The sequence below is a fragment of the Periplaneta americana genome, chromosome 9 (assembly GCF_040183065.1).
Source record: "Periplaneta americana isolate PAMFEO1 chromosome 9, P.americana_PAMFEO1_priV1, whole genome shotgun sequence".
Classification (NCBI taxonomy): domain Eukaryota; kingdom Metazoa; phylum Arthropoda; class Insecta; order Blattodea; family Blattidae; genus Periplaneta; species Periplaneta americana.
In genome coordinates this window covers 156,154,557-156,178,472 of record NC_091125.1, presented here as the reverse complement: position 1 = coordinate 156,178,472, position 23,916 = coordinate 156,154,557, and the positions used below count along the sequence as shown (strand labels likewise).

At 36.0% G+C, this 23,916-nt stretch overlaps 2 non-coding genes across 2 annotated transcripts; one reads left to right on the top strand and one right to left on the bottom strand.

The window, feature by feature from the left end:
* Positions 1-19,759: 19,759 nt before the first annotated feature.
* TRNAG-UCC (transfer RNA glycine (anticodon UCC)) lies at positions 19,760-19,831 on the top strand. Its single transcript has one exon. It is a non-coding gene; the product is annotated as a tRNA-Gly (tRNA).
* A 2,059-nt stretch (positions 19,832-21,890) lies between these two features.
* TRNAG-UCC (transfer RNA glycine (anticodon UCC)) lies at positions 21,891-21,962 on the bottom strand. Its single transcript has one exon. It is a non-coding gene; the product is annotated as a tRNA-Gly (tRNA).
* Between the last annotated feature and the right edge of the window lie 1,954 nt (positions 21,963-23,916).

The window sequence follows — 23,916 nt, the reverse complement described above, 5'->3', positions numbered from 1 at the left end:
TGTCTAGTGATTTCCTCGTTATTGCTTTTTCCTTTTTTTAAATAAATAAAATAATGTACAAGGAACTCCCAGCTTCACATCCTTTACTGAACAAGCATGTCCTTAAAAATCCTCCGCTACTGCCAGACCTCGAACCTCGCTCGGCGGGTTTTGAACCCGGACGCAGCAGTCATTCCTGCGGGACCCTGATCTTCTCACTATTCCCGAGGCATATCGCGGGCCGAGACAAAGTGTTGAGACTGACGAACTTTAAAACTAATCAAATGGTCTTCGGCTCCTTTATTTCTTGCTTCTTGAAGCCTCCTCCTACTCCTGGCTTCTTCGCTTCCTCTCATTGACTTTCCGTGACGGCCAGCTTACAAGTTCCCAGCCGTCGGGACGCGTCCCAATGTCGCGACTTCGCTCCCTGAGAACTCCATTTCGAGTAACAAAGCTTCCCCCCGCTTAGGGCTCCCGGTCACGTACTCCGAGTCCTTTAGATCGAGTCTCAGTTTGATAAGCCGTTTCCAATCCCGTAACAACACGGAACGACTCCTTCGCATCGCACGCGAGATCTGGATGCCTCGCAAACAGTGGGACGCGACTCATGCGCGCGATTGACTGAATTATACACAGCGAAGAAATGACAAATATCTACAATAGCGAGTATCCATTTCGTCTAAAGTTAATGCATGAAATTGATTCCACGTAATAACTTTGTCACGTATTTAGTTACACTTTTATTTAGAATATTTCTTTAAAATATATCTGTGGTCGGGGGGAAAAAGGCCTTAAGTCAATTTTTTGTAAAAATGAGATTTTTATATATTCTGAAAGCGAAAACAATTCTCTACAATCTGGTAAAACGGCTAAAGTCAAATAAGACTCCTGACTGAATTTATAGGGAATTACCAAATTTCCTAAGTACTTTTTGAATCGAGTACACACAGAATAAAGGACTTAAGAAATTTAATACTTCATTCCTTACAAATCATCACATGTTTACTTTCCATGCTTCCCTATTAAAAAGGTCTAACTTGTATTTTAGCCATTTTATCACATACTGACGCCCTTTCCTTTTAAAACTTTAAGCACCAGGGTAAACAGCCCTATAATTGCTTAAGACCCATTTTGCATTCCTAATAATTTACATTTCTCATTTATTTTGACATGAAAAAGGTCTTAAGTTTAATAGTCCCTTCTACTCAGTTTGACTTCTAGTCATAAAAGGGCTTAAGTGCGGCTATTTTTGAATTAAGAAAATTGTTAAATGAGCAACATTACCTATTTTAGAAGAGATATAAACAAATAATATCCACGAAAAACCTCTTAATTAAAAAACTCTATAATTGACACCAATTTCAATCTTTCTACTGCTCTCCTGAAAAGTATAAAATTTCTACTTAAGACCTTTTTCCTCCCGGCCACAGATATATTACTTAATATGATGATGGAAAGGAAAATAAGAGTGGAAACAATTAAAAGATGCGCGATCTATGTGAGCTCCAATGTTGACTACTTGTCTCACTCAGTTTTTACCACCCTGCTGAAAAAACGTCTGAGAACACTGAAGGCGAAAACAGAAAATGAACATACATTACCACATGAAAATATCTTTAATGTGATACAGGCCTACTTAAGAAACTTACGCATCTTCATGTGACCAATCTTTTCTATGCGCTTTTCACATATTTTCATTGATAGCTTACTACCAAGAGAGGTGTATCACTCCAAACCCGGCGTTCCCCAATCTTCCCTATTTTCCGACTTTGTCCTAATCTCTGTATACGAACCATATATCTTAATATTGTCTATCATCTGACACTTTATTATGATGTACCGAAGTACATATGATATTTACGTGCAGATACTCTGCGTCATCATATGATGAAAGATGAGTGGAACGGAGAAACATTCTCTCCGGCACCGGGATTTGAACCCGGGTTTTCAGCTCTACGTGCTGAACGCTCTATTCACTAAGCCAAACCGGATTCCCATCCCGATGTCAGATCGAATCCTCTCAGTTTAAGGTCCAACTCTTTGGTTCCCTCTAGTGGCCTTCCCTCATGCACTGCGTCATAGATGTATGACAGGTACCGGAGAGAATTTTTCTCCATTCCACTCATCATATGATGACGCAGAATATCTGCACGTAAATATAATATGTACTTCGGTACATCATAATAATATATGATATGAGAAAAATAATCACTTAGTGATTTAAGACAACGCTTATTCCGTCAGATCCCGGCCACTTAGTCACTCATAACGAGTGCACCTCTGCACATGTGTGGACATTGTCGCACTGTCATGCATCTATGACGCAGTGCATGAGGGTAGGCCACTAGAGGGAACCAAAGAGGTGGAACTTAAACTGAGAGGATTCGATCAGACATCGGGATGGGAGTCCAGTGTGGCTTAGTGGATAGAGCGTCAGCACGTAGAGCTGAAAACCCAGGTTCAAATCCCGATGCCGGAGAGAATTTTCCTCCGTTCCACACATCTTTCATCATATCTGACATTTTATTCTGTCCCGAACTTTTCTCTCGTTCACCATTCCTTTCAATGCATCCTTCACATCTTTTGTTTTATATCGTTCCCTGGCAACCTCAATTTTTGTTACTGTTGATTAGAGCTGAAGCTACAAAATATACCATTGAACATTTGAACATTTCTTGTAATAGTTGTGTTCGTGTATTAAATTATTGTAAAATGGTGTATACCCTTTAAGAAAGAACAGAAGTCATATTTATTTATGGAACCGAAAACCGTTGTGCTCGAAGAATGGCTAGAACTTAGGTATAATTTTATTTATTATTTCAGAAGTATTCTTCTTCATTTCATTTTTTTGGGCATTCTTTCAACGAGAGGCATCCTGAGAAAAAACATAAGTCACCGATATGTAGCCTATAGATCTAATACGGAAATTTTCTGCAAATGGCTAACCCAGAAAGCTCGATGAAACTTCGCAGATTGAAATACTAGGTCATTTCATAAATGAACCCACCACCTCCATTCCAAAAGTAGCTGCTGTAACAAACATTTCGGTTGGTTCCATACATAAAGTGCTGAAAATGAACAAATTTTTCCCCTACAAAAGACAAAGTCATCAACAGCTCAGCGAAGACGATTTTGATAGAAGAGTAGAATTTTGTGAACAGATGTCTCAGAGAATTAAAGATGATCCAAATTTGACACAAAATATTAGCTTTAGTGATGAAGCGACTTTTTTCTTAAATGAGTTTGTCAACAAACACAATTGTAAGTACTGGGACATTGAAAATCCTCATGTGTTTCATGAAGATAATACCCAGTTTCCGGAGAAGATCAATGTGTGGGCTGGAATTTTTGGGGATGATAATGTTGGGCCAATTTTGATTGAAGAAAACCTGACTGGAGAATTGTATCTGAACATATTAGAAAATGTAATTGATCCATTTATCATACTGTCACTAGAGAACCAAGTCAATGAAAGAAACCTCGTATTGGACGAACAAAATTTGCATTTTCAACAGGACGGAGCTCCCCCGAACTTTTCAGTACCTGTACGACAATGGCTGGATAGACGATTTCCTGGAAAATGGATTGGTAGGAGAGGTGCGGTAGAATGGCCGCCAGATCTCTAGACCTGACGCCGTTTGACTTCTTCCTATAGGGTCATTTGAAATCAGTTGTTTATACTCCTCCGCCTGAGAATATTCAAGAATTGAAAAATAGAACAACCCAAGAATGTAATCGGATTAGTAAGGAAACAACTATAACGTTCGCGAGGAGTTCCAAAATAGACTGTATTACTGTTTAATCAACAATGCAGCATATTTTGAACACTTTATTTAGTACAAAATAAACTGTTTCTTGTCAGGCGACCAGGGAAAAGACATGAAATAAATTAATGAGATGTGTAAACAATCGAATGCTTTTCATATTTAAGTATAAAAATATAGGGGTACCATTTGAAATTTCTAAAGGGAGTGGAATGGGGATGGGGTGAAATATAAAATGCAATTAAGCCTGGTTCCAGACTTCCCTCTCAATATCTAAATTGACGTATTCTTTGTTTAAATTGAATTCAATTTAAATAATTGGTTATTTAGTCTGATAAGTTTTGAAACGAAAGTCCTATATATACAGGACGTTTCCGAAGTGGTGTTACAAACTTTCAGGGATGATTTCGAAGGGCACATGTATCAATTTGAGATAAGGAATCCTGGTCCGGAAATGACTGAGTCGAAAGTTACAAGCAAAAATAGTTGTGTGGAAATGGAATTGTAATTTGGCACCTCATGCCCTCCTTCCTTTAACTTTTGGAACAGTTGTGGAAAAATGGTATGGACCGGATGTCTCCTACGTGGGTACTTGTACCGATAGAATCTATGAGCTTGCCTACTGTTCCATTTGGCTCATCCGTATTCGAATATCAGGTCTGCATATTCCGCTCTCGTATACTCCTCTATTTCATTAGGACTGATCGACTGGACACTGCAACTTTTACAATCGATCAGTCCTAGTGAAATGGAGGAGTTTTCTTGAGAAGCTCATTTTGACATCAGGTGATACAAGTAGCTAGTCTACTGCCATTCGCATCCAAGTTAAAAGACTGGATTTCAATTACGATTCCTTTACTACGATGGCAAAATCGTGCTGACCAAAGTGTGTCACAAACGCATTGGGTGCTCCATGAAGTCACAATTAGAACAGCATTTAAAAATTGAACTTCATGTGAGAAATAAAAAACATGCTCCGTCGAAAAGAAACAAGTTCTTCTTACACGAGTGGTGCTGAAACATTCGTCTTCCCCCAGCGAATTTAATAACAATTTGAGCATGGCAATGGTTGCTGCAAACATACCGTGGTATAAACTTGGAGTTCCAAAGTTTCAAGCATTCCTACGCAAATACTGCAACTTCAATATTTCGCATGAATCAACACTACGGAAAAATTATTTGAACTCCAGCTACACTGACACAATGGAAACGATTAGAGCTGAACTTGATGATTCCTATGTAGGGTTGCGATTGACGAGACGATCAATTAATTAATTAATTTATTTATTATTTACTTACTTACTTATTTACTTACTTATTTACTTACTTACTTAATTACTTAATTACTTACTCAATTACTTACTTCTTAATTACTTATTTAATTACTTAATTACTTGCTTAATTACTTGCTTAATTACTTACTTACTTAATTACTTACTTACTTACCTATTTACTTATTTACTTACCTATTTACTTATTTACTTACCTATTTACTTATTTACTTACCTATTTACTTATTTATTTATTTATTTATTTATTTATTTATTTATTTATTTATTTATTTATTTATTTATTTATTTATTTATTTATTTATTTATTTATTTATTTATTTTATTTATTTATTTATTTAATTAATTTATTTATTATTTTGCTAATAATTATTACATAACATATAATATATACAGAAAAAACTTTAGCTCGCCCCTGAAAGAGGAGAACTCGTACTCAGGGGTGGATACCTGAATTGATATTAATAAGTATACAATCAGATAATATGGAAAAATATTTAAGTATTAATTGCGCCTGCAAACAATAATTAAATGAGATTCAATCACATGTGCACCTGTCATTTGTATTAGTGTGCAAAAATAATCTAATAAAGCTTAGATTTTAAATTACATATTTTTTATTTATTACATATTTATCTACATATTTTGTCATTTTAGCTACATATTTAAGTACATATTTCTCATTTTCATATTACATGAAATCCGGACTCTAATTATGAATAAGCAATAATTATTTCTTTCAAGTTTTGTTGGTAATAGAATTAGATTAAGATCGTGATGGATATGGTCGGGGCCGATATGGTACAAGTACAAGTGAGGTAATTGAAGTGAAGATGGAGGTGATGGCTCTGGAGATTGAGGTGTTGGAGGTAGAGCTAATAGAGATGGAGGTTGAGGTTGTTGAGGTGATGAATTTGAAAGTTGAGGTGGTGAAGGTGGCCGTGATAGATATCGAGGTTGACGTGGAACTGACTAATATATTAGAGTACAGCGGTTCTCAACCTAAGGTACGCGTACCACCGGTGGTACAAGAATCACTGCTGGATGGTGCTTAAAGTGTGAAGTAAAAATATAAATTATCACACAATAAACACATATGTAGCTGTTTTGTGCACATTTTATCGAACACCCCACTAAATAAATTAAAGCAGTAATTGTTTTTAATTGAACACTTCTAAATAATAAAACAATTAATGGTATTGAGGCATAGGAACGTTTATTATGACTCTGGGGGCACCACTTGACGATTTTCCATTATACATTTGGTTAGTGGTGCAGTTTACTTATTTACAAATGTCTTTTAAGGAACACGCAGGTTTATTGCCGCTCTCACATAAGCCCGCCTATACTGTGCAAGATTAATCCAATCTCTATCATCATATACCACCTCCCCCAAATCCATTTTAATATTAATAGTATGTTCCCATCTACGTCTCGGCCTCCCCAAATATCTTTTTCCCTCCTGCCTCCCAACAAACACTCTATATGCATTTCTGGATTCGCCCATACGTGCTACATTCCCAGCTCATCTCAAACGTCTGGATTTAATGTTCCTAATTATGTCAGGTGAAGAATACAATGCGTGCAGTTCTGCGTTGTGTAACTTTCTCCATTCTCCTGTAACTTCATCCCTTTTAGCCCCAAATATTTTCTTAAGAACCTTATCCTCAAACACCCTTAATCTCTGTTCGTCTCTCAAAGTGAGAGAGACCATGTTTCACAACCACACAGAACAACTGGTAATATAACTGTTTATAATTTCTAACTTTAAGATTTTTTGACAGCAGACTGAGCCACCGGCGTGGCTCAGTCGGTTAAGGCGCTTGCCTGCCGGTCTGAAGTTGCGTTCGGGTGCGGGTTCGATCCCTGCTTGGGCTGATTACCTGGTTGGGTTTTTTCCGAGGTTTTCCGCAACCGTAATGTGAATGCAAGGTAATCTATGGCGAATCCTCGGCCTCATCTCGCCAAATATCATCTCGCTATCACCAATCTCATCGACGCTAAATAACCTAGTAGTTAATACAGCGTCGTTAAATAACCAACTAAAAAAACAGCAGACTGGATGACAAAAGCTTCTCAACCGAAGAATAACACGCATTTCCCACATTTATTCTGCGTTTAATTTCTTCCCGAGTGTCACTTATTGCTCCAAAATATTTGAATTTTTCCACCTCTTCGAAGGATAAATCTCCAATTTTTATATTTCAAAGTGGTGCAGCTAATGTCCTAAATTAAAAAATAATGGTAAGTTACTGAAAAAGTGTGAGAACCACTGCTGTAGTACAAGTGCGGAAGTGATGGTAGTGGAGATGCTGGAGATTAACAATTTCGTTGTCTTGAAATACAAGTGGTGAGGAGCTCTTCAAGTGATGGGGACGGATGAAACTGAAGAGGATGGATGTGATGGTTTTGTCGCTGGTAGAGAGAGGGAGATGGTGGTGACTGAAACGCCAGGACTGAGCGGCAACTTCTCTGTCACCAGTGCTAGACTGGCAGGTCTGGATTCAGGCGCCGAACATTGGGACGGCGCCCAACTTGTATGGGCGTCTGTGTGTTGGATAGTGGCCGGTGAAATTGAAACGCCAGGCGCGCACCTTATACTGCCTTATTTCTTGCTCCCGGAGATTTTCGTAGTCAGCACCAGAGGAGCGGGCAGGGGGGCGAGGAGGGAGCAGCAAGGTTGGGAACAAGACGGGAAAAGGGGGAGGGAAACGCGAGGAAAAAAGAAAGGATTGCTGTTGTTTTGGCTAGAGAACAAGATTTACGAGGTCTTGCATCACTGGATGTATGCTTAATTTTCTGCGAGAAAACACCACCAGAAGCAAGAAACGAGCGGAATAAACTAGTAGAAAAAAAGAGAGGAGGAGGGGGAGAAAGCTGCCATTTTATATCTCGAAGGAGGTGGAGAAAAGGAAGAACTCGTTTATAAAAATAGTCACGTTCCAGCTAACCCTCTCTCCCAACCCCTTTCCTAACCCGCCATCAGCACCACCAAGAAGCTTTAATATTGACATTTGCTGGCTTCCATTTCACAGAGCCGTATTCTCTATGTACACTCACCACCAGGAAATACATCCCACTGGTACCTAATTACCGGCTGTAAGCAGGAAAATCACGACCAATACATCAGAGCAATGAAGCCAATTACTGGCTCAGCCCAGGAATCCGAACATCTTCAGGGTTCACCGACTGTGTCCTAGTCTGTGTCATCTAGCTGATAAGAATTCCTTGCGTGCGATATTCCTATTAGAACTTCATAAGTAAATAGCTTTCTCTTCTCGCACTACTTACACTAGCCCACGGCACACTGAGGTCTTCATTCGCGAACCCTGGGTTCGATTTTCTGGACTAGTGGCTATTTCTACGCTCACCACTTGTTACATAGCGGTTAACATCTTCAGATAACCTGAGTTGCGAGTAAGCAGCTGTTTGATTCAAACGCCCTTTCCTTAAACACATCCAAAGCAACTGTTGTTCCGTTTTCACTAAGGTCCAGTGGTCTTAAATCTCCTCAATCTTCTTTCAGGTTCAAAATTCATCATTCTGATTGTTCTTCTCTGAAAATTGTGAATGTCCCATATTAACCGAATCCTCAGAATTTAAATATTTAGGCATTAAAATCGAGCAACACTTACGATGGAATAAACATATTACATATTTATGCAATAGATTACGTAAAACAATTTATATTTTTGTTATACTTCGGTCATATTACAGATTAGAACATATTAAGATACTGGAAAAGATTCAAAAACGGGCTCTCAAGTGTTGTCGGAAAAATTCACCATTAGAATGGGACACACTCACGGACAGGAGAACGCGAATTCGATTATGCGCAATGTTCAAAACATACAGAGGTGAGCCTGCCTGGAGAGAAATAAAAAATAGGTTGCAGCCGTCAAATTACTCTTCAAGGAACGACCACTCATATAAATTGAGGGAAAGAAGACAGAGGACGGACACTGGAAAGTTTTCTTTTCTCAATCGTACTATCAGGGACTGGAATGCTTTACCTGCAGGCTTACTAAAGGCTTTACCAACAACCAAAAATGTATTTAAAAATAGGCTTAACCTTACTAATAGACGGAAATTATACACAGTAGTTAAAGGGTATAAATGATATGTTTTTATTGAAGTGTTGTATCAGTGAAGAATTATGTTGTGTCAGTGAAGTGTGTTGTATCAGTGAAGAAGTATGTCGTGTCAGTGAAGTGTGCTGTGTAAGTGAAACGTGTTCCTGTCAGTGAAGCTTTATAGTTTATAGTGGCAGTGCAAAGTATTTGAACAGTGAAATGTTTTTGAAGTGTTAGTGAAATCAGGATAGAATCAGTGAAATGTGTCGTAGTTCCAGTGCAGTGAGTGAGCTGACAGCGAAATGAGTGTAATGTTGAAAGGTACTTGTGCAGATATGAACATATCATACTTGTGGGTTTTAGTTCGATCCTAATTTTAAGATACAAATTAGATTTATTTCAAATGTTATTTTAAGTGATCGTTTCATTTAATTTAGGGTATTCCCTGTTGTTGTTATTATTATTATTATTATTACTATTATTATTATTACTATTATTATTATTATTTATTGTTAGTATTAATTATTAGTATTATTATTAATTGTATTTTTAATTAATAAGTTTATTATTGTCATTACTAAGTGTAATTAGTTACCACTGCCACCGGGTATATACCCATTGCAGTATGAATAAATGCATACTGTACATACATACATACATATTTACTAGTTAATATTTTACGTCTCATTTATTTAGCTTTATTTCAATCCATTCTCCAATATGGAATTTTAGGACGGGGAAATGCTTGTAATTCTAATCTCACTCCACTAATACTTATTCAGAAAATAATAATTAAAATATGCCTTAATAAACCAATTCATTACTCATCCGAGCTTCTGTTCACTGATTTTAATGTTTTGAAAATTAAACAGAATTATTATATTGCTTTATTGAACTTCATATAGAAAAATCGTAATAAATTAAAATTGTATCATCATACGAGTAAATATGGAACTAAAAGATCCGATCTTATACTAGAGGAACTAAAGTGTTTCACAAGCACAGCTCTTAGCCATGGTATCTTCTTTGGTCCAAGGTTATATAATAAAATAATTGAAAAATACCCAAATTTGGACAATTTTAGTATCATAAATTTAAAAACTAGCGTTAGGAATTTAATTGTTAAAGAATATATGTTGATTTAATATGTGTATCTATTTGTATGATTTAAATTGTTAAAATTGAAATTGTATTTTTAAAGTTAATTCATTCTTTTTTTTTCTTGACCCAATTTGTGTCAAATAATTATCTTTGTTTGTGTTAAGTATGTGTTTAGGTAACTCCCTGAGCACGAGTTTTTACTCCTTCAGCGAAGAATTAAGACTGTATTTTGTACATGTTATTTTGCTAACAATAAACAAAAATATATTTGTACCTGAGGTCGATACCCAAGAAAAGCTAACTAATGGTTTTTACAGATAGCAGGGAAAACTCTGGAATCTTCAAGGAGAGAGTCAAATTCGACACCACAAAGAAGTTAACAGAACCCAGGACATTCGACTGCAGATGGTTTACTAGAATAGGTAAATCTTAGAAAAAATCACTTTACGAAGGAACTAAACAGTATAAAGAAAAACAGAAAACATAGATGACCCATTTATTAAGCTTAAAAAGTAATATGACATAGAATGGGAAGCTTATTAAACGACGACAGATATTTAGCCCATTACCAATTTCTAAATAGTACTAAAGGGGGAGGTACACCGTTGGCCTGGAAAAATTTAGTGAAATTAATTTTTTATATCTCAGCTGCTATAAAAGCTAAATGAACAAAACTTTTCATGCTTAATATACACACATTACACTTTATTAAACACTATTCAGAATATTAAAATAGCTAATAATTACCTGTAAAAATAATATCAAATTTGCATATTTGTTTTCTTACATAACAAAATATACAAATAATTAAATATCTGCATGATTATTTTACTGGAATGTTTTACAGACCTACATAGTATATGATCTTTTACCTATTCCTTCGGGAAATATTTTCTTCTTAATCAAAAATTTTAGAAAATGTAATATTGAAGGTGACAATAATTAACTGTGAATGTTTGGTTGCATAAATACTGCTTTAAAGACCAGTTGTATATACAATTAACCACAGATTAAAACATCAAATTAGTTATACACGAATCTTTGCTTCTTTATACTGACTTCAGTGTATTTCATCTTTACTTTTTCCTTGTATAAATACTGACTTTAATTTATTTAATCTTAATTTTTAGTTCAATATAACTGACGAATCTTCTCAAGCTAATCATATTAACTGAAGTTTACAGAAAATAGGCCTATTTCCAAAAAAAATAAATAAAAAATAAAAAATTCTTCTAGTAACACAGAACTGCACGCATTGTATTCTTCACCTGACATAATTAGGAACATTAAATCCAGACGTTTGAGATGATCAGGGCATGTAGCACGTATGGGCGAATCCAGAAATGCATATAGAGTGTTAGTTGGGAGACCGGAGGGAAAAAGACCTTTAGGGAGGCCGAGACGTAGATGGGAGGATAATATTAAAATGGATTTGAGGGAGGTGGGATATGATGATAGAGACTGGATTAATCTTGCACAGGATAGGGACCGCTGGCGGGCTTATGTGAGGGAGGCAATGAACCTTCGGGTTCCTTAAAAGCTATTTGTAAGTAAGTAAGTAAGTAAAATCACAGTCTAGTATATACAGTCGCGAAGCTCAATACGTAGTAAATATGCAAACATTAGATAGTTGCTCACTACTAGGATCGCTAATATCGCCTCATTACAGGCAATGCAAAATAGTACCTTCACAGTCTATTGTTTCTAGCACCCTCAAAACTCAAGCTTCGTGACTATATATAGTAGACTGTGGTAAAATGGTGAGTGAAGTTCATTTCTATTGTATTTAGACGGACTTTTATTAATTTTTAATTTCCTATTGTGCTCAAATAAAGTTATAGGCCTAAACATTTCTAATATTCTTTTCCAGGTTAAGCTAAATTACAAATTCATATATTTATTTTCAGGATTCTGATTATTCTGATGTATCATTTATGATATTGAATTTCGCTACTCTCTTCCTATTTTCTAAGAGGAAATCCGTTCATTGAACTCAATGACAATTTAAAATGAGACTTAGAATACTAAAATTTGCAGTGGAAGATCTTAAACAAAAGTTACGTCCTCAGTTACAACCACAATTCAATGTTCATGCTCTTCCTGACACGTATTGGGACGCATATTCAGAAGGCGGTGATGATTATGTTCTCTCTCTCATTGGCGAAACAGTTGAAAATCAACAGGCTTTACACACGAATTTAATTCATGTTTCGCGATGTTGCCACATATTTACTGCAAATTTCAGTTATTACTACTACTAAATCTACTTTACTGTTCATAAGTTAATTTTATACAACATATGTAGAAGCTAACTTCAAATTATTTACTAATGTTAAAGTTAAAAGTAACCAATAGTTAGTGATTTTATATAACTTGGTCTAAGTTTTATAAACACGTGATTTTAATGAAGTAACGCAAGCATTTTTTTAGGTTTTATAAGATCTTACGCTTGGATACGTTTCTACTTCAAGCATCCATCCTACCTCCATATCAGTTTGGGTTTCGTCGAAATCATTCTACCAATCATCAAGTGCTTCGTATCACTGAACAAATTGCTCAGGGCTTTGAAAACAAAGAACAGACTGCAGTCGCATTTCTTGACTTCACTCAAGCATTTGATCGAGTTTGGCATAAAGGTCTTCGGTACAAATTACACAAGTCCGGCGTTTCAGACTACCTATGCAACATAATGACTAGTTTCTTGTCAAATCGCACATTCTCAGTCAGATTGGGTTGTACTCACTCCTCTGTTAGATCCATTAGTGCTGGCGTTCCACAAGGCTCTATCTTAGGTCCGATATTATTCAATGTATATACTTCGGACATTCCTGCAACACCAACTGCACAAATTGCTATGTATGCAGACGACACAGCTATTTATGCAACCCATCGCAACATTAACAAAAGCCTCAAATCACCTTCAGGAAGCCTTAAACATCATATGCCCTTGGCTTGAAAATTGGCGCATCGCATTGAACTACAATAAATGCGAAGCAATCATATTTACTTTGTGTCGTCCTGCTAATCCTCCATGCATAAATCTTTCAACCAACGTGATACCGTGGAAACCAAAGGATGAAGCTGTAAAATATCTTGGAGTGCACTTAGATCGCCGTCTATCATGGAAATATCACATCAACAACAAACTTAAATTGGCCTACTCAAGACTCGCTAAATTATATCCGCTCCTCAACAAGAAATCATCTCTAAAGCTACAAAATTGCATGCAACTTTACACATCTCTAATACGACCTCTACTGCTTTATGCCTGTCTTGTCTGGGGAGGAGCTGCAATAAGTGAAATTAAACACATCCAGTCATTTCAAGATAAAGTCCTACGAATTTCACTCAATTCTCCTTGGTTTGTCCGTAACAGCCAACTACACAGAGAAACTGGTATTGACACAATCACAAGCTAAGAAGTTCTATAACAACCTAAAAAATGTTCCAGGCGCCATCCACTACACTGTCGGAAGGAAGTCCACATTTCCCACCAGAATCAGGAGAAGACTTCCAATGGACCTCATTTATAATCAAAATCTATCATCACACCAACCTATGTAAATAATTATTTATTAACAATTATTTTCTTCATTGAGGAGCCCAATCTAGGCTGCCCTCAATTCAGTGTCATGTATTGTATTTATATTTTATTTAGAAATGATCTGTATAGCGCTAAATGCGCTGATCGATCAATAAATTATTAAATAAAAATATCGTATCTTATTTATGAAATTGTATTATAAGGCAAGACGACACTTCATGAAGATTCGCAGTGGTTCTTACCTTAGAAGGCTGCCCTACGTCCTCACCTACCAATGTAACTCTCTAAACCTTTCCCTTACGTCTCAGATTCGTCTTTTCATATATTTACAAGGCGATAGATCTACACGACAGTTTGTAGGACTCCCTGGACGGGTGAAAGACAAGATATATGTGCTGGAATAAACATTGTGAATACAAATTGTGGTACATCCTGTAGTGAAAGGAGTGACTGGAAGAGAATCTGCTCTTGAGATCCGGATGGGGGTTAGAGAGAGAGAGAGAACAAAAAAGGGGGAGAGGGATGACGAGAGAATAGGAAAACAAGACCATAGGCCCAACAGATGACGGTCAGATGTGGTGTCATCCATGTTCCTTTGCCGGCACCACAAAATTGCATGCAATATTCATAGAGTTGATACTCCATCCTCTCTCGCTCTGTCTTCCGCTACAGAGGAGACAGGGATGGAGGATAAAAAAGAGAAGGGGTTGGGGGTGAGGGTGGATTTATGACCGCAATCGTGACCCGGAAAAAAATCTCTGCTTCTCCATCCATAAAGTAATGTTACAGTTTGATTGCCTGGCCAGAGATTTCATCTGTATATAACATAATGCGCTTGGTAAAAATGCCTGTCTTGTACCCCTCATCATGTTACCGGGATAATTAAATTAGCGAATCCCCCACGCTTCATTTTCAAGAAGCCATGCAGGCATTCAAGTGCCATTTGGTGAGTTGTCAGAGGATTAAACCATTTATATGAAGTGTCTTCATGGTTGCTGTGCTGTGATGAATAGCGACGCTGTATTATACGACATCCGATATTTACGGCGAGGATGTCGTCAGTACAATCTATAATTCGCTCTTAGAACACTCAAACGATCTCTGGAGTTCTTTTGTTCTCAACAAAAAGTTCTATTACAACTCTTTTAATTACTGTAATTCATAATGCAATAATCGTTATTTTTAGTAAAACTAGACGCCAAGTGACCCAAAATGCCTCCATAAATTTTATAAAATGTCAATATTATTGGTTTGTATAGTAGAACCCAGCTAATCTGAAATTCCATATAATTCGAACAAGCCACAAAATTAAAAGAGAGAATAGGAAGGATAAAAAGAGTATTTGAACAGACACTCAATCGATTTAATGCTACAGTATTTACAAACTCAAAATGTACAATATACATTACAACTTACTTTATCACTAGTGAATGAATTAGACCTCGAAACTGAACAAAGCGGTGGACAGTGAACGGTGAGGAGGAGATAAGCGTGGTTTTCCTGCTTGCATTCCTGTTCCACGTTTTATCCCAAATTTCGATAATCCGAATAAGCCACGGTCCCATTTAGTTCGGACTAGCGAGGTTCTACTGTATCAGATTACATTGGTCAACAAAATTAAACATACTTTTTGTTAAAAGAAAACGAATCAGTGGTTCTTATAGAAGTTTTCGTGCTGATTTCAAATCTGTTTTCAAAATTTTTCTATCACCCAAGGTTTCTGAGTAATTATATTAAATGTAATTCAGACTTTTCTAATGGTAATACCTTGTAACATCTTACCTAAAATCATGTTTACGTATAAAAAAACGTGTGTGAATTAGATTTTAGCTACTATTAAGATTTATTTCAAATCATCCGTTCTCAAGTGAGGTTGACCACTGGAATCCGGAATTAACAAAGTAAAAGAAATGGAAATGACACGAGCAAAATAATGATTCGATTTGTACATTAAAACAAAAAATTTACGTGTTAACATATAGATGATAGTGTAGAATTTGAAGAGAGGCCTTAAGAATTTCCATTACGATCTTCTGAACCTCATAAAAGGGAATTTGAAAGGATATAAGGATATTACATGTAAATTTTGGTAAACAACCTCTCGCTCCAAATAGTAAGCCTGTAACATCCCAGTTGTAAAGCGAAATGCCATATTTTTCACTGAGGTATGGAAGACAAGGTACATATTTAGCTCGCTTGTCATCATTTATCTGCAGTGCTTGATTTGTGTCTCATTCAAAGCAAATCGTAGGGTCTAAGAACATCTCTTTCTGGGTTCTTCTATTGATGGCAATTATATCGACTCTTCTATGAGAATCATCTTCAGACTAGACTTACTTAGCTTGAGAAACATCTCCTTTGAGTGTCTAGCAGTAGTCTGGCAGAATATTAATTGAATTCCATTTTTCCTCGTAGCACCTTTCCTTTTCAGAAAAATCCTGAAGAAAATGTTCCTCATGTTCGTCGCTCACTATCCGAAGGTTTTAAGGAAAGAAAAAATAGATGAGAATCCAAGAAGTTATTTAGAGAAACATATTACAACCCATCACAAAATAGTTCTGAATCAGCTCACTGACAAGTTCTCTGTAATCTTCTGATCTGTGGTTCCTAGAAAGTAACAGTCTGTTGAATGATCCTTAGGTTCCGGCATATCATTGGAACTGGAAAAGGTATATGACGAGATACTTTTAGCCAACCAGTTAATAGGATTATGTGGAGTACAACAGATTTCAGGGGCCCAGTTCCTGTCCTCACCTATTTTTTTATCAAAAGAACACTCGTAAGCTCTTTTAACTAGTGTAGTAAAATTCACCTGTGTGCTTTCAAAGTTAGCTAACCGCAAACGTAATAAAAATTGTTTTGATTTACACAATATTTCGAGGTATGTTTCACTTTATAAGATACTTTTACCACACTTAAAATTAGGACAAAGGAAACACGGATTATGAAACTGTTTCATGTAAGTTCCTCGACTCAAGTGAGAATTAATGCTAACTTTTACAGTCTACTGAGGAAAAAAATTCGTTTTTATGAATTCTGCCTTCACAGGCAAAAATAATCTGGGCCAATTGAAGCAATAAAATGAAATATTTGAAATATTTTCTTTTCATTGGCACGTTAAGGACTGTACAGACGTGAACAAATTATTAGCAAAATTGAAGATTTTTATTATATATTTTTACAAAATATGATTCTTCAATTTAGACTTACAGTAGACATTTTTGCGTATTTCCAAATTATTAGCAAAATTGAAGATTTGTATTGTATAATTTTAGGAAATTTAACTCTTCAATTTGGACTACATTTGATATTTTTGCATATTTACAAATTATTATCAAAACTGAAGGTTTTTATTATATTTTTTTACAAAATTCGATTCTTCAATTTGGAATACAGTTGACATTTTGGACATTTTCAAATTATTAGCAAAGCTGAAGATTTTTATTTTATAGTTTTACAAAATTTGACTCTTCAATTTAGACTGCAGTTGACATTTTTACTAATTTACAAATTATTAACAAAATTGAAGATTTTTATTATATATTTTTACAAAATTTAACTCTTCAATTTAAACTACAGTTGATAATTTTGCATATTTCTGTCTATTGTAATGATAGAAATATGCAAAGTTGTCAACTGTAGTCTATATTGAAAAATCAAATTTTGTAAACACAATTATAATAAAAATCGTCAATTTTGTTAATAATTTGTCCACGTCTGTATACCTATAGTAATAAAAATAAACCAATTTTTCTAAAATTACAAAAAAAAATGGTGGGTGGTAGAAAAATTCTGACTTCATTTTTTGAATCAGCAGATGAAATTACATAAGAAACAGTAGAAATTTTATATTTAACAAAATCAGTATTGACCAGTGAAGTATTATCACAGAAGAACGCTCAGAATGGGATAAATGTTGAATAATTAACAATGGTACTTTATATTTAAATGGTGATCCAACCGCTCGTGACGTCTGACGTGAACAATATGGCGGCGATACATCCATTCATTACTACATACAACAGGTGAACATTTCTAGGTTATTCCGTGGAAATATTGGGTGGCGGGAAGTAAAATCATGTGCTTAGTATTCTATACTATTCGTAGTATTCAGTAGTTAAAAAAATGGTAATCGTAAAAAGAAATGATGCCTCCTTTGGTAAACTCTTTCCGTACATTTACCATCATTATTATTATTATTATTATTATTATTATTATTATTATTATTATATGTTTTTAATATTTGATATGTATTTTTATACTGGTTGAGTGAAAGAGAAGGCCTTATGGCCGTAACTCTGTCAGTAAAAGGTAAAGGTATCCCCGTAACATGCCATGAAGGCACTTGGGGGTCATGGAGGTAGAGCCCCATGCTTTCCATGACCTCGGCACTAGAATGAGGTGGTGTGGTCGGCACCACGCTCTGACCGCCTTTTACCCCCTGGAAAGACCCGGTACTCAATTTTATAGGAGGCTGAGTGAACCTCGGGGCCGTTCTGAAAGTTTGGCAACGAGAAAAAAATCCTGTCACCACCTGGGATCGAACCCCGGACCTTTCAGTCCGTAGCCAGCTGCTCTACCAACTGAGCTACCCGACCGCCCAACTCTGTCAGTACCAGTAAAAATAAATTAAATAAATGAATTAATAAATTATTTAAATTGTAGGAAAGGACATCGTAATGTTAGTCTGTATCACAAGAATGCATTTTCAATAGTCTCCAATGAAAAGTTTCTATCATTAATAGAACGTTAATTGCAGAACAAACAAGACGCAAATGTTCCCTTACAGTATCTATTCCAGGCGCCAACATTATGTCACGTCAATTTAGTTAGTCTATGAACAACTAAACTTAACTCTTTACGCCCTGGGACAGAATACGATCTCTAATTATTATTATTATTATTATTATTATTATTATTATTATTATTATTATTATTATTATTACTGTAGGATTGACTATTATTCATAGCTTATTTCATTCCGTTCATCAGACACATTTAAATCTTACAGCAAATTGTATTTATTTATCCTAATTCCACTATCCATTTCATTCCACACTACAGAAATACCTCGCCTCTGGAATTCGTTACCTAATGGCATCAGGGACTGTCGGACTTCATCACAATTCAAAATTAAATTGGAAAATGTTGTCTTATTTAATGATTTTTAGGTATTGCTAGAACTGTTGATTTGTGTTTTTTACTCTAGATTAAAATTTGCAAGTTTCTCGTTTATGTTAATTAGTTAGGATATAATTAATTACGATACTTAATCACTCTTTTAAAGTTTGTGTGACTGCAACCTGTGTATATTTTTGTGTGGCTTTACTTTGTTTATAGTGTGATTTTTCTTTTTATTTCCGTTATTGTATTTGTATTTGTGGTGGTGTGGAAGAGAAGGCCTCATGGCCTTTACTATACCAGAAAAAAAATATATATATATGTATATATAATTATCCTAATTTCTGTATGGACATTACAGGTAAACATAAGTATTTTCTCAAATCGAATATAATATTCTGTCAGTCTTGGCCAAAAATCTATATGACTTATAAGAAATACAGATTCACCAAAGGAACAGACATAGCTCGTGGTAGTGGTGGTAATGGTTTGGTGGTAGTGGTAGTGGTAGTGGTAGTGGTAGTGGTAGTGCTAGTGGTAGTGGTAGTGGTGGTGGTGGTAGTAGCAGAAGTAATACAGTATATTATAAGAAGAAAAAATTAACAATAGGCCTAGGTATAAATGTTTAATACACTTTTATTAGGCCTAATATATATAATATAAAATTGTATTATTATTGTTATTATTATTATTATTATTATTATCACCATTATTATCATCATCACCATCATTTACGGTTGAAACTTTAGTCCGTGTCGGTAAAGATAATTCCTATTTTCTATCTGCTTCATTTACATTCTAGTTAATACACTTGCTTATCTCTCTTCAGTCACCGCCCAACTACACACGCATTAAGTCCTCTTGCGCATAAAGCACCATTCTCGCGGAGCGATGGTGGTGTAATGGTGAGCATAGTTGCCTTCCAAGCAGTTGATCCGGGTTCGATTCCCGGCCATCGCACTTTTTTATAACTGAGTAATCTGCAATATCCACAATTAATTAAATTATGCAGCCTACATCGTGTACAATCTGTAATATTGCGGCTTACGCAGAACGTCTTAAAAATTAATGAACACTCGGAGAGCTTTACTTTTTTTAGAATTCAGTAAGCTGCAATAAACAAGGAAGGACACTTTCAGCCTAGTATTTTTAAAGCGTGATGAAACTTTATGGAGTGAATCGAATATGTAGCCTATTTAAACAACCTAATACCTCATTTATACCTGTTCACTTTGTTTATTTGCACAATTAAAGTTATTTCTTAAAAATCATATCTTTGAAGTGATCTTCTCCACTAATTGCAATGCACAGCTGAAGTCTCTTCTGGAAAACAGTAACATCACGAACATACAACTCCTAACAATTAATATGTTCAATTTGATAACGAATTTTGTTCTTCATACAGTATCTTTAATACCATGTCACCTATAAGAGAACACCCTCCGTTTAAATACCTCCTTAAGAAAACTCTGGAGTTTCCAAGTCGGGTGAACGCGAAGGCCATGGAATGTCATCATATCGGGAGAAGATGCATTCGGAAAAGTACCTCTGCAAAGTCAGCAAAAGTTTTTGGTATGTAGACGATGTTTAATATGAAATACATTCCTTCTTTTTTGTGTACTCCTTTTCAGTATTTTCTATCTTATTCATTTCCACTACTTGTACTACTATCAAAAAAACAAGCACTGATTTTCAATAAATGTGTTAGATATACAGACGATCTTTGGTATGAAATTATATCCCTTTTTCGTTATGTATTCTCTGTCAGTATTTTCTATCACGTCCATTTCCACAGTTGTATTACTACAAAAAATCAAGCATCTATTTCCAACAGATGTATTTGATATGCAGACAGTTGTTAGTATGAAATTATATCCCTTCTTCTTTACAATTTTTTTCAGTATTTTGTATGATGCTCATTTCCACATTTGTATTAGTACCAAAAATGAAGCACTTCTAACAGATGTGTTTGATATGCTGACGATGCTTGGTCTGACCAATCAAATAGGACACATTGCTTGTAAGGAAGATTCATGATTTGATTATATACCATTCTAGCATTATAACCAGGTTGTTATTACATCGAAAATCGTGCGTAATTGGCTTATTATAGCACGCGTGCCGATAAAAGCAATGACGTATTTGCTAAGACGTAATACCAGAACGCTTGCTATTTTGGTTATCGCTTCTACGAGCTACGTAATAAGAAATGAAATGCTTGACAGAAGGTAAAATATCATTTATTTCCAATCTTTAACAATTTTGTATCACTTTTGTAATATCACATAAAACAGTCCTGTGGTTCAGAGAAACTATATTAACAAAATAAAGGAACATTTGTAACATAACCTGCAAGATCATCCATTACTCTACTCAATGCCAAGGCCAGGCAAAGCCAGGCGCAACTAATCGATACGAACATATGAAGACATTTTGTCAGCTATGGATCCCGAACTGAATTTCTTTCCTACAATCTATAATGCTAAGATGCCATAAAGTGTTGTATCCAACTCGTGGATAATCTTATTATGACACTCGTGAAAAATATTGCACTCACTCTCGTTATTGCGACAAACATTCACTCATGCCATAATCATCAAGATTATCCACTTGTTGCATAAATAACTATTCCAAGTACTCAATATATAAAACTAGGAACTGTCGAACTGAGTATTTATTTAATGTAAGGACAATATCAAAAGTTTAACCTTCTAGGAAATATAACTCTCTGATTTAAAGAAATGAAGGTTAAACAGATGAATTCAGCTTTCAGGAATTAAACATGGAACCTGAACAAACTTCATCTATACACGCTTTATGTATTAAATAATTACTACGATTGTGTTTAAAATTGTTGAAAGATTTCTCAATTCCAAGCTACTAAAGCTATCTTTATATTCCCACAGCAACGCCTCTCAATTTCGAGCTCTACTTCACAGACTTCCTCACTACAGGATGTAAAGATTTAATCAGAATACTTTCATTCGACATATTTCTGGTTACTGAATTATAAAAAAAGTGCGATGGCCGGGAATCGAACCCGGATCAACTGCTTGGAAGGCAACTATGCTCACCATTACACCACCATCGCACGATACCAAGTCCTTTCACGTAGCCTACTTGTATTAAATGAATAAGAAATGCAGATTGATAGAAGACGAACTAAAGATGACTAATGTGGTAGAACACAGTTAACTAAACAAAATTGGAAACCTGGATTGACAAACATTCCTTTTACCTGACATATGTTGTGCTTTTCAAAGGCTACTATCCTGTGAAAAAGAATCTACAAAGTCTGACTCTAAACGTGTGTTTTATAATCATATAAATATTTCAATACTTATATGGCAAGTCTATGTAGTTTTCTTGCTCTCCTGAAAAATGTAATTCAATGTAATTGGGATGTTTGTCAATAATTCAGGTCTTCAATTAGTAAAAATGTTTTGTTCTAGACCTAATAGTAGTAATCCGCGAAGAAAATAATTGTTTTTCCTGATTTTGTGAAACAAGGGATATGAAATATGTAATCAGAATAGAAATAACTGTTCTCACAGGAGTCAGGATAGAACAGACTAAGACAGTAGTTCTCAAAGTGAAGCCCGCGAACCCTCGGAGATTCCCGAAGATCATTCTGGGTGGGAGGGGTCTATGAATATTCTGGGTAGGGTCTTCTTCCTTTTCTTCAGAAAAAAAAATTATTTTTCTATATGGCAATAGTGTCAGAAGCGCATTGGCCTTTGTCGGTACAATTTATAAGTTCGTTCAATAAAAGTGCTTTCGACAGCCTTGGTGTGTTATTAAGTAGGACTGTAAGAACGACTTTTTGTGTGGCAACAATGTCTGAAGCGCATTTGGCGGACGTACAATACAACTTATAAATTCGTTCGATTGTTCTTGATAGCCTTCGTGTGTTATTAAAGTTAGCCTATTAAACGGTGTCAGACTGTTAACACAATAAACTGAAACATTTTATAAGTTTTTCCTACAATGGATCCTTGGCTTAAAAGTCATCATAATGTGGATGAAATTAGTTTCAAATGAAATGTTACAATTCAGAAAACAATAAATTACTGGAATCAAAGTAGCCTACATACGAGGCGCATCCAGAAAGTAAGTTTCTCTATTTTTTTTTAAAAAGGACACACACTTTCAGGAAAACATTTATTGGCAACAGGTACAGCAATGTTTCAGCTATTTTTCAACATAGCCACCCTCAGAATTGAGAACTTGTCGTATCGTGGGATCAACTTTTGTATCCCTCTGTCGTAGAACTCTGCCGCCTGTGAATGGAACCAGCGTGTGACAGACGTCTTCAGCTCTTCGTCGTTGCCAAAACGCTCACCGGAGGACAGGAATTTCTTGAGGTGCAAGAAAACGTGAAAATCGCTTGGTTTCCGGGGTGAAGTGCGAAATCCAAGTCTCATCGCCCGTGACGATCCTGTCGAGGAACTCGTCGCCGTCATCGTGATACCGTTGCAGAAATGTCAGTGCTGCTCCTAAACGTTGCATTTTGTGTTCGGGTGTCAGGTTTTTCGGCACCCACCTGGCACACACTTTTTTGAACAGCAGGTGCTTAGTGACAATCTCATGCAACAAGGATCGCGATATCTGCGGAAAATGGCTGCTCAGCTCAGTAATCGTGAAGCGACGGTTCTCCATGATGCACTGCCGCACCAGCTCAACACGATCATCATTGATGAGGGACGGTCGCCCACTGCGCTCTTCATCATGGACACTTTGACGACCTTCGGAAAACTGCCTACACCAGCGACGCACCATCTGCTTACTCATGATGTTCGCCCATAGACCTGAGAGAGCTGCCGATGAATTTCAATTGGCGCAATGCTTTGTGTATTAAAAAACTTTATAACCGACCGAACCTCTCAGGCGGCGGGAGAAGGAATAAGAGCTTCCATTTCGGACCACTGTTGCCACGCTACTGGCACCAGGCGGGACCTGTCCGGCTGGCATATGATTGATACGTCATAGATCTGTTACGCATGCGCAATTGACACGGCTAATTACGTTTACTTTCAAGGGGGAAA